At 40.5% G+C, this 12,543-nt stretch overlaps 1 long non-coding RNA gene across 1 annotated transcript in view; it reads right to left on the bottom strand.

Annotated features, from left to right (window-relative positions):
- LOC309829809 overlaps window positions 1-12,543 on the bottom strand; it is a 68,912-nt gene that overhangs the window by 55,346 nt on the left and 1,023 nt on the right. The window lies entirely within an intron of this gene.

Here is a 12,543-nt window from a genome sequence, read left to right as displayed (position 1 = left end):
TAACAAAAGTTCCTGGGCAAGATTGGAGGAGGGAAAGACAGAAGCCAAGGAGACCAGTTAGAGCACTGTAGCTAGACAGGTGATTAGAATTAGACACTGTAAATCGCCATCTCTAGTGAATGAAGATGCAGCCCTGATAGGGAGTATGCCTAGAGCATGACGGGCGTTAAAGTTGTCACATCTTCCCTTTTAAAGATCTGGTCCTACCCGATATATAAAGTCATCTGATAAAACGTGTAAAATGACAACAGGTGGTTGGAAAGCACCAAGGCATTATTGGGCACACCTGGGAGATCACATCAAAGGCAGCTGTGTAGAGTGTTCCTTCTCATGCCCCGGAAGCACCTCCCAGATTCCAAAGAAAGAGCTTATTGTACTCTCAGAGGCACACGGAGTCACTGATAACCTTTCGGGGAGGAATTTTGATTTTTTTGTTCTTGTCTACATTAGATAAGCTCGTGTCTTTAGGACAACACCTGCAGTAAGTTGCTTATGTGCTGTTCCAAGGAAACAGGACTGCTGATCGTAATCCCAGAGAAATCGTTTTCCACCAGAAAGGGGGCTCCACTTGGTCCTCCGAGTGATGGTGCTGGGCCCAGCACCGCTTCCTACATCTAGTGTACCGCCAAATGCACAGTGGAGGATCAATGAATATGTGACTAGCTAGGGTGTATCAGACTTCTACAGATCACAGATGGCAATGGGGTGAAGTACACACAAATACTTAACTCTGCACCCTAAACTCTGTGTCAGGAGCTCTAAGTGTGCAGTTAACTATCTAGAGAAATGGGGGAGGTTCTACTGTACTACCGAGGGCACAGGAATAATAGTTACACTGAGCCCTGGTACAGAGTACACTGGAATAACTCTGCTATGGAAAATGGTGACAGCTAAGTCAACAAGATGAGGTGGCATCTCCTGTTTGTCACTCTTCCCATTACTGTTTCGAGCCTGTTTTCAGGCATCTCTTTTCCTTTTGTTCTTTGCTTGCTTTCATTCAAGATTCTTCCCCAGAGACTATGTGGGTATGGAAGGGAAGGGAGGGAATTGGTAGGAATGTCCATTTTCCTCTTGCTAGCTTGGGCTTCTGCTAGCTCCCACAGAGTAGAAGAGGGGACCTGGAGAGAAGACCACTGGGGAAAAGAGAGGTGGAGGCAGCACGAGGCCCGAGGCAATGTGGGGAAGAGCCCCCCTGGCCCAAGGCAGGGCAGAGGCTAAATACTGAGATAGGAAGAGAAGAGACCACGCTAAGCAGCAGCCAGCCAGCCAGCCGGCCAGCCTGCCCTTTGCTGGCTTTCCTCTCCCTTGCTTTTGCTTTGTCATTTCCCTGGTTGTGGCACCTTACTTGGAAAGAGAGGAGGAGGAAACTTGGGTTCATCAACTTTAGATACTTAGTTGTTCACAGTTAAATGCTATATTAGTTTTCTATTGCTGCTGTAATATCACCACAAACTTAATGACTTAAAGCAACACAGATTTATTATCATATAATTCTGGAGGTCAGAAGTCTGAAATGGGTCTCACTGGGCTAAAATCGTGGTGTCGGCAGGACTTTCTGAAGGTTCTAGAAGAGACTACACTTCTTTGCCTTTTCCAGCTTCTAGAGGCGACCTGGGTCCCTACTACACTGTGATTGTATTGGGCTCACCAGTAATCCGGGATAGTCTCCCTATTTTAAGGGCAGCTGATTAGCAACCTTAACTCCATCTGCAATCATAATTCTTCTTTGCTGTGTAACCTAACATATTCATAGGTTCTGGGGATTTAGGATGTGGACATCACGGTGGGAGTGGGTGGGGTTGACCTCAAACACTGTATAACCTTACTGAAACTACACTGTTTCAAATTTTTCCTAGTACTCTTTGAAAACCAAGAAGAACTCAACGTCAGTTGTTTGTTTTTCCTCTTATGGGTTTGCTGGAAACAGAAGTAACAATCCTAACCATCTGTCATTTAAACAAGGGAAGATTTATTGCTTTTGACTAAAAAGACACTTGTCACAATAGCAATCCTACACCCTTCCGCAAAGACAGAGCCCCTCTTGCAGGGGCTGCAACATCCCATCAGCATGTCACCTGGCTCCACTCTCTTACCTGTGCTGCACAGTTGCTCTTTGCCCTGAAAGGCAGTCAAGAGGATATGACACTGTAACAAAGGGGCAACATACAGATCCACCGGCCTGGGAGACCCAGCCATTTATTTGGATCAGTTTCATAGTTTCTATAGAATGGAAAGGCTATCATGCAGAATGACTCCTGGCCATTTATTTGTCGACTCAAGCAATGTGACACAACTGCTAGCAAGCTTAAGAGGGGTGCTCTAGTCCCAGACAGGCTAGACTTCAATCAACAAGAAAAGACTTGGATTGGCTACTGTTTTCGACAATGTTGGTAGACATCACAATTAAGCAGGGGGGATAAAGAGCTAACATTACCAAAGAATAATTTTTTAAGAAAATAATACATTCTGCATTTTATCTTTTTCTGAGCCATTTCCTGAATATTCCTTTAAACTGGCAATAGGACCATTTCCCTGATGACAAAAGGCCATTCTTTAAGTGGTAAGGTTCATATACAATTTCAGGAGCGTAGAATGGTAATAGTGTGTGTGTGTGTGTGTGTGTGTGTGTGTGTGTGTGTGTGTCTGTGAGATTAAGATTGAAATTATATAAGTGTATTAAGCATGTGAAAGAGACTTTAGACTACTTCAAGTAGCTACCATTTATAAACACTCCTTGTGTCAGGACTTTGTTGGGCACTTTAGGTATATTATCTGTGATCCTCAGAACGACCTTTCATTGTAGGTATTACAAATAGGAAACTGAGGATCAATGAGACTAAGAAATTCACCTGAGGCCACACAGCTGTTAAACAGCAGAGAGAGGAAATAACCCTCTGGCCACCTGATCTAAAGCCCTCGCTCCCTCTTGCACAGAATAACTCACTGCTGGATCACCCACGCCTCTAAGGTTAAGTGGTGGCAATGGAAATATGCATCGATAGAAGTTGCACTGCCGAGGCCCTGACGTCACCAGGGTCTGTCCTCACCTCCTCAACCTACTAACTCCCCAGCCAGCACTGACTCCCCCAATTTCCTGATTAGTGACTTGCCTAGAGCCCCACGACGAGTCAGCAGGATGTAACTGTGAGTGTGCCTCTTGTTTCTGGTGCCACATCCCTTCTCCCCAGAGGTCAGGGAAACAAGAAGAGGGAAGAAATGAAGAAAGTGAGCAAAAAAGGTGTGGGGGGAGACAAAATCAGCACATTCATTTGTGTAGGAATGAGTAGCTCAATTTTGCAGATCACTGAAAAAGTTAGACATACTATTTGCCATGCAAAGACTACAGAGCACTGCCCTGCCACACTTGGAAACTGATTTTTCCATTATTTACTTGGCCTCATTATTAGACTGCATCCTCAGAGAAGATCTATCTTTTAACTCAAATTCAATATTTGACCAAACCAAACAACTAAAAATGTTAATAAAAACAAACGAAACCAAAATCAACAAGAGCCTAAATATTAGGGAAAATTCCTTTTGTGAATTAAATTCATTTAGTAATAAATTCATTTTTAAGGTTAGATGGCTTCCTTTTCATTAAGGCTTTGCAAGCTTTTGATTTACAGAAGATGTTACTGTTAATGGAGTTCAGTCTTCCTGAGAATTCAGCATCATTTTTAAAGCTGAGAGTGCATATGCATTCTAATATTATGCAGAAACCATCTCCCAGGCCCCACACAGTGCACACTGCCCAACTGTTGTTGGAACCAGTCCTGCAGAATAAGTGGCCTCTCTAATTTATCTTATCCCCATAGAAGCTAGTATATTGGAGGAGTCACAGTGATACTCATTAATATTGGCTAAATAAAGAAATGTGTATTTATGTACACATATTCACTGACTCACAGAATTACACAAGCACATTTATTTTTCAAGGCAAAACAATTCAGGTAAAACTGCCCTCCTCTTTTCCCATACCCCTTCTTTCAAAAATTCTCTTCCTTTTAGGTTTTCTTCTTCAACACTGCTATTGACGTTAATTTTAATTAGATTAGAATCCTCTACAAAATGCTGGGGAAGAGGAGACAAAAGATACATTTGACCTAGACTCCAAGCTTCACAGATGGTCCATGACATGGAGAAGAGCCAGAGCAGATTTTAGCACAGCGTTCTACACTATATTCCATCCCTAAAGGATGGCCACTGTCTATTAGAAAAGAACATGAATGGCATGACTTGAGCATCAACTTCAGGGTCCTTACCAAAAATAGACTCAGGCAGCCTACAAAAATGCTTGAAATTTTAGTAACTCCACAGGGTAAACACTGAAGGTTGCTATTGCAATTATCCAAGTAAAATTTTTGTGTTAACACTTTAGTATTATTCATGTTAATTATCTGGTCACTCTGTAAGTCTTTGAAAAAATAAGGTAGGCAAGTTCAGAGTTTGGATGACAGTAATAAAATGCCAGAGAAAGTCTGGAGCATATGGAGAGGCCTGGTGGTGTGGAGGAGGGGCTGGGGGAGTAGAGAGCCCTGGTGAACAAAAAATCAGCAGGAGGGAACTGGACACCATGGGTAAAGATAATGCCACCGCAAGGAAAGAGAATGATAAGGGAAATCAGCATTTACAAAAAAATAATTACACACCAGGTAGGCCCTGTGTTCAGTACTTAGTATATATTAAAATACGAGATTCAAGACAAAAGAGAATTTTTGTGCTTACTTACAGTCACTCAAGCTACATTCAAATATATTTTCTGTTGTTTTATTATGTGATTTAAAATTACAAAAAAAGGGGGTGGCGTAGAAAAGCAATGAGAATAGTACCTTTTCCTAGAGGAAAAGTACCCTTCCTCTTAGGTCTAAAAACCTGTGAACTAGAGAGACAAATTTTCTGTCCCCCACATACACAATATACATGGTAGGGTAGACAGGCATAGGATAATCACTATAAATACCCCCATTCAAAAAGGGAGAAAACACCATAGGCATGTGGCAGTCTCTCACCCACAGCAAATCAAACTGGGCACATGTTGCCAATTCCTTGATTAAGTAAGGTTCACTTCTATTGCCTGCCATGATTCTCCTCAGCTCTTTGCTCCATCCTCTGAGTTATCCTTCCTACTCCATAAAATATTCCTGCCTGTAGAAGTTCTAGGGTCTAAAACTTCTTTTCATTTTGAAGCCGTCTCTATTCCTTATAGTTCAAGCTAATAGTATTTCTACAATATAATTTTCTTAAAAGCTTTGTAAGTTTCCTATGAATCTTATTGATCTCATTGGGGTTTACTTCATTAGACAAAAGCCACATCAACAAATCTTGTCTACATGGGGCTCCCTGTAAGGCATCACCTTAATTTTTCTGGGGTCTTAATAAAGGATTTCACAGTCTAATCCTTAGTTTCATCTTTACCCTGAGAACTTTTCATGACGGAGCTGTGAATTTGATTTTGTCCTGAGGCCTTTTTTTTACTTTGGGAATATTCTGCTGCAAGAGACTGGTCATCAGAAAAGGGTTTTCTTTTCTAACCCAGCAAGTCCTGACTTTTATATATTTCCTCAAAATTTTGCTTGAAAACTGAATAATTTCTTCTCTAGCTCATCATTATCTGTATTTCATGATATCAGCTAAAAGAAACCAGTTGAAACTTTAAAACTTTAGCTTGGAAACTGTTCGGGCTGATGCATCAGTTCATTAAGTATTATTTTCTATTTCTACATTATCCTAAGCAGCAGTTTTATTAACAAGAGCTTTTCCTCCAACTTTAATAATTTTTTCCTCACTTTCCTTTAAGCCCTACTGACAACCTCAAGATCCATCAGATTTCTGCTACTAATCTCTTCAAGGCCCTTCCAACATATGTGGGCAGCTCAGTTGCAAAGCCACTGTCATGTGTTTTAGGTTTTGTTATAGTAATACTCCATTTCCAGGTCCCCAAACCATTTCTGGTTATCTACTGCTATGTAACAAATTACCCCAAAACTTTGGCTTACAACGACAACCACAGTGTTATTATTCTCTCTCATGGTTCTGGGGCTTTACTAAACTTGCCTACATGGTTCTTGCTTAGGGTGTGTCCTAAGCTTGCAGCAGATGGTAGCTGGTACTGGAATCATCTGGGACTTGCATGGTGCCTAGTTTGGGAAGACTTAAAATAGCTGGGGCAGGCACAGCTGGGTTTCCTCAGATCTCTCTCCCTATGTCTATGTGATCTCCCCATGGTCCTTTCAGAATGGAAACTTCAGGGTAGCTGTTCTATAAATGCCATTAGGGTCAAGAGAAGGGAACACAGACTATCGTCACAAATCTGAGTGATGATGGTCAAAAGCAGATCAGGGTCACATACATTCAAATGTATTAAATTATTCCAACATTTTGTTCTCCAAGAAAGACCTATTTCTTTCCTCACTTAATGAGAGAAAGGGGGGCGGGGTAAGGGTGGAACCAAATGTTCTATCAGGATAGCTAAGTTCTAAAGCACGGGTCAGCAAACTGGCCTGCAGGCCAAATCTGGCCTATGGCCTGTTTTTAGTATTGCCCGAGCTGAGAATGATTTTACACTTTTAAAGAGGAAGAAGAAAGAGAAGAAGAGGAGGGGCAGAAAAAGAAGAAAGCAAAGGAGGAGAAACAGCAGCATATGCAATAAAGACCATATATGACCCACAAAGCCTAGAATATTTAATATCTGGCCCTTTACAGGAAATGTTTGTTGACCCTACTCTAACGCACTTTCAAATGTTTTCAGATGTTACTACAGATAAAACAGCAAACATACTGCTAGGATGCTTTTAACATATAGAGTTTCCTCACAAAAACAGAGTAGATAGTATAACAACACAGGATCTTGCCCAATCAATTATCCCTTTTCTATTGTATATTCAATCCTGAATCTCCATATTCCCTCTCATTTTTCCTCTATCCACCTACCAACAGTCTTATCTCCTCATTAATAAGCAATCTTTCTTCCCCTACCACCTCCTTCAAGTTTTGTGTGTGCAATTTTCTTTTCCCCTTGTGTAACTTCTCTCCTCAAAAGACATAAATGTTTGTTATTCCTAAAGAACAGTCAAAAAGGCAACCTATCGAATGGGAGAAAATATCTGCAGCTCATATTTCTGAAAAGGGGTTAATATCCAAAATATATAAAGAATTCATGTAGCTCATTAGCAAAAACAAACAATTTGATTAAAAAATGGGCAGAGGATCCAAACAGACATTTTTCCAAAGAAGACACACAGATGGCCAACAGGACATGAAAAGGTGCTCAGCATCACTAATCATCAGGGAAACGCAAATCAAAACCGTAATGAGATACTACCTCACACCTGTTAGAGTGGTTATTATCAAAAAGATAAGAAGTAAGTGTTGGCGAGGATGTAGAGAAAATGAGATCATTGTGCACTGTTCGTGGGAATGTAAACAGATGCAGCCACTACGGAAAACAGTATAGAAAAATTAAAAATAGAGCTACCAATTCCAGCAATTCCACTTCTGGGTATTTATCTGAAAGAAATGAGAACATGTACTCAAAAAGATAATAGGAACCCCCATGTTCACTGCAGCATTATTTACAATAGCCAAGATATGGAAACTACCTAAGTCTTCATCAATGGATGAATGGATAAAGAAAATGTGGCATATATAAATACAATGGAATATTATGCAGCCATAAAAAAGAATGAACTCTTGCCATCTGTGACAAAATGGATGGAACTTGAGGGCATTATGCTAAGTGAAATAAGTCAGACAGAGAAAAAGAAATACCATATGATCTTACATATATGTGGAATCTAAAAAATAAAATTAAATAACTGAATTCAGTTATTCTGGTGGTTGCCAGAGGCAAGGGGTGGGGGGTAGACAAAACGGGTTGAAGGTGCTCAAAAGGTACAGACGTCCAGTTATAAAATAATTAAGTCATGCAGATGTAATGTACAGCACTGTGATTAAAGTTAACAATACTGTATGTTATTATTTGACAGTTGCTAAGAGCACAGATCTTAAAAGTTCTCATCACAAGAAAAAAATTGTAACTATGTGTGGTGATGGATGTTCACTAGACTTATTGTGGTGATCATTCTGCAATATAAACATATACCAAATCACTGTTGTACACATCAAACTAATATAAAATTATATGTCAATTATATCTCAATTAAAAAAAAAGAACAGGCACGCGGGCTTCTCTAGTTACACCACGAGGGCTTAGCTGCGGTATGTGGGATCTTAGTTCCCTGACCAGGGATCAAACCCGGGCCCCCTGCATTGGGAGCGCGGTGTCTTAACCACTGGACCACCAGGGAAGTCCCAGGAATCTTAATACATTTTTGTTCAAGTTCAAAGCAGTATGAAACACACATAATTGTAGTCTGTTACTCCACCAGAGAGCAATTAGAGATTATTCATTTATAACAGAAAACAGCGCTACAACTACATGTATGATCTAAACTGCCAGTGTCTGTGGACACTTTTTAGTTCCTAGTTTACTTTTCTGTGACATTTGACACTATTTGGCCTTCTGAGAAACCTTGACCTTCATGATAAAACACTCTCGATTACATAATAACGGAACTAACACTCTCAATTATATTTGAAACCCAGCTAAAGGCAAACAGAACGGTATATTTTCAAAAGAGTTGTTTGAGGTGGAATAAGAAGAAAGAGCTAGGAACTTACCCTGTAAAATCAACACAAGGCTCCTATCTTGGGTTTGTTTGTTCATAACCAAATCTGTACTGTTGGGCGTCAACGGTGCAGTTTAAAAAGATCCTATCCACAAATTTAGTGCCCAGAAGTCTGTGTAGGCACAATTCCATTACATGTGCACAGAACAGCGCTTTTAAAGAAAGATAACTGCAAAATGAAAATCTAACAACAACAAAAAATAACTCTCAACTTCAGATAAAAAAAGCATACTCTAGTCCATGTAAAACTAATATTTCTCTTAAACAAATTCAGAAAACAACTCAACGTATTACAGCAGATAATACAAGGCTAAAAGGTAAGACAGCCAGAGTATCACTGAATATCAACCACAATTGTAATGCTCATCTCCAAGACTCCAATGCCACTTTTAGAATGACTACTAGAGGCAACAAACATCAAGACATCTAAATTACAAGATCTATTGTAAGTGTTCCGTACTTCCCTCCCCTCAGCTCTTTCACCCACTTTTTCTTCTGCCAGGTCTCAAAGGTAACCTAGGTCACTAATGCTTTTCTCACCTGCCCACATTTTGATTCTTAGGCACTTCATGTTCTACCTTTTCTAAATGCATTGACCTTCGGGGCAGTGACGTAGCCATACAATTATTCTGCTTTCCCCATGATGCCTAACAGCAATATCCTAACAAAAACACTTAGTGAATTGTGTTAGACAATCATTCAAGTGATTTTAATATTTTTGCCTGAATTGTCTAGATTTCAGTGGCACCAATGACTTTTTAGATTTTACGACACTGGCCATAATTGTCCTCTTGGGTATTACCGATCTGGCCTAATTCACTTTTGAAGGCAACTGTCCTATTTTCCTTTTGTTGCAGAAATTATAGAAGGAGTGTTCAGTGGGGGAAGTAGTACCTCTCCTGTCAGTTCTCCCCCACCCTCCCACTATGGAGGAGGTGAGATGTGACATACGAGAGGGAGAAAGGATGGGTAGCCATGAAGAAATCCCAGCCTTCCTGGCACCTAGTTCCCATACACTGAAGAGCATCTCTCTGCTGTCAGGCTCCTCTGACAAGAATTCTTTGGGGCCACTCCACAGACACAATGTCTTGAGTACACCCTGGCCCACCTACCAAAAGGCAACTGTTATGTTTAAACAGCTTATAAACAAAAGCTTTAGTATATAAGATTAACAATCAGGAATTCTGACTTTGGGGCCTGAAGCAAAACTGCTTCCCAAGAATCTTCTCCAGGTGTCCCATACACAAAATTAACATCTACATTTCCAATAACTGAGGATGACATTTATTAAAATGTTATTACCATAACTGAGCTTTCCTTTGATCTGGTATTTATTGAGGACACCCAAACACTGCCTTATTCTTTCCCATCTGTGGCTTTTTGCTAATACAAATTACTTAAATGCCTGACAACGGATCAACAAAAAAGTCAATTGTGCCAAGTAAATGTCAAAAACATCAAGATTGGAAAGTTGCACTTTTGATAAGGCAAATTCATCTTGTAGGAAACTGTCAACAGTAAAAATGTTCAGTAGATAATTTTCATCGGTGTGTACAGAAATGTAAAAGTGAAATGCAAAAGTGAAAGGCTAATTTTTAATACTGGAGATTAGAGCAGAAATATAACTATGGTACTAAAAACAAGTTGGCTGAGGGCAGTATTTTCTCTTGTAATTTAGCAAACAAGAATAACATATAGAAGTACCTTTATATCCAACAACAAAATGTTCCTACTATGTGGGCAACATATAGTTCTGGATGAAATTTACTTTAAAAGCAGAAGATAAACTGTGAATACTTTATCTGTATACTTCAGCTTCCTATCTGCTGATCCATTAAAGTTCAATAAATTACTGGCAGAATCTGTAATACTTTTGGGCACAAATTAACAACTGTTGATCCCCTATAAAATGTTAAAAAGCGTAGTGGGAAAGATGACCTGTCGGATGAGAATTAGCATGGCTGGCTGAATGGAGTATTTTGGAAAATGAAAATTATTATACTACAATTAGAATTTTATTAGTTTCTCCATAAATCAAGATTTGACATAGCACCCAAAGATTTTCATCATTTAAAAGAATTGGCTTTTAATAAAGACCTGAATTTTCTTTGATATCAAGAAAGCAAACTCCAAGAGCCAACGCTCACATATTTTATGCATTTTAAGATTCAACGTAAGGTTCTATACTGTCCTTCCCACAATGAGGCAGCTCCATCCAGATGAGATCAGATTGAGCAAGGTTCTCTCTCAAAGCTAAACCAAACCAAACCAAGGCATACTTACTAGATAACTTTTGAATTACGAAAGCATCAAACTCCTCCTGAAGGGGACAAAAAGGATTCGGTTGGCTTTAGTTTTTTCTCCTTTTATGTGCCTTTTTCTTAGTAAAGAATTGCCTTAGTTTTTTTCAATTATGCATCAAAAATTAAACCGCAGAATGTTTGTGATTACATCACAAAGCTAATTATTCTGCACAAATCAAAACCGGATCAGTTTTCTAAGAAAAGTACTAAAATTTACCACCAATTTCTCTCAGTGAAATTAAAATTTTAGAAATACAATCATCTTTTCCACCCAGACTTCAGGGTATTTGAAATACCGAGTAATTTCATTAGTTTTCCAAACTACATTTTTTTAATAAAAATTGGATCTTCCTGCTTGGCGTAGTGGTCCCTCACAAATCAAAATGGGCAATCTTAGATTTTAAACTCAAAGTATCCAGAAACCACACTTCTAGCTCCTACCTAGATCCTTTTCTCCCACACTGAAATGGAATGATATAAATGATTACAACATGAGAATCAAAAGCCAAAAAATCCCACCACACCGGCAGAATTTGAGCCCCCAAAGTTAAACTAAAAAGAAAGAAAAAAAAAGCACAGCACACTGTAAAGAGAATTTATTTGCCTCATACATTAAAAAATCTCAATAGTGCATTTAACTATAAATTCAATCTTCTTATTCAAAGAGTTGCAAAGTTTAAACAGAAACTTTTAATTGCTTTGGGTTTACACATTTTAAAAACTCTTAGATTTACCGAGAGAACATATTAAAAAAAAAAGCAGATTTGAACTGTTAAGGCATAAACTTTATAATTAATGGGTCTACTATTCCGCCCCTAATGCCAGCTCTGCACAAGATACCTCACACCACTCCGACCCACAGATAAAGAATGAAGTAAAATAGGTACAAACTAAATCTTGCATCAACTACTGAAAGAAGCGGTAAAATTATTTAGGGTGGAAAAGTTATGTGTCAATCTCTCTCACAATTGCAGTCCTTCCTTTTCGAGCAAATACCGAATCCAAAGACTTAGGTCTTCCCCAGCTTTACAAAAGTCCCCGTCCACCCCTCTCCCCGCAGTCCCTTCCTCCCTCCGGGAAAATGTACAACTAACGGTTTCCGTGGTGGCCGGCCCTGCCGGGGCTCGGCGGGCTGCCCCCGCGCCCCGGAAAACAAAGGGGATTCCCAGCCATTGTCCTCCGCGGCGCTGAGCATCACCAGCACTAGCAAGGCAGTAGCTTGCGCAGTTATCTCCACAGCGGGCAATGTCACAACCCGACCAACAGCACAAACTACTACCTCAGCCAGGGCCATGGTGTCAGGGAGGCACCGGACCACGCTGAGGCGAGCGAAGCGACTCCGGCGCTCCTTCGTCCATCCTCAGCCGCCGACGTCGGCCCGGCGCCCCTGCCCTTCCCCGCCGCGCCCTCAAGACCCCGCCCAGCGCCGAGCCGCTCGGCCGCACCAGGCGCGCCCCAGGAGCTCCGGGCATCACAGCGGCAGCGGCGCCGGCGCCCGGGGGAGGCCGGGCCGGCGTCCTCTACGTAACCGACAGCTCTGGAAAGAGAAAAGG

Source organism: Grampus griseus (assembly GCF_964374135.1).
Source record: "Grampus griseus genome assembly, chromosome: 11".
Classification (NCBI taxonomy): domain Eukaryota; kingdom Metazoa; phylum Chordata; class Mammalia; order Artiodactyla; family Delphinidae; genus Grampus; species Grampus griseus.
This window is presented reverse-complemented; position numbering and strand designations above follow the sequence as displayed.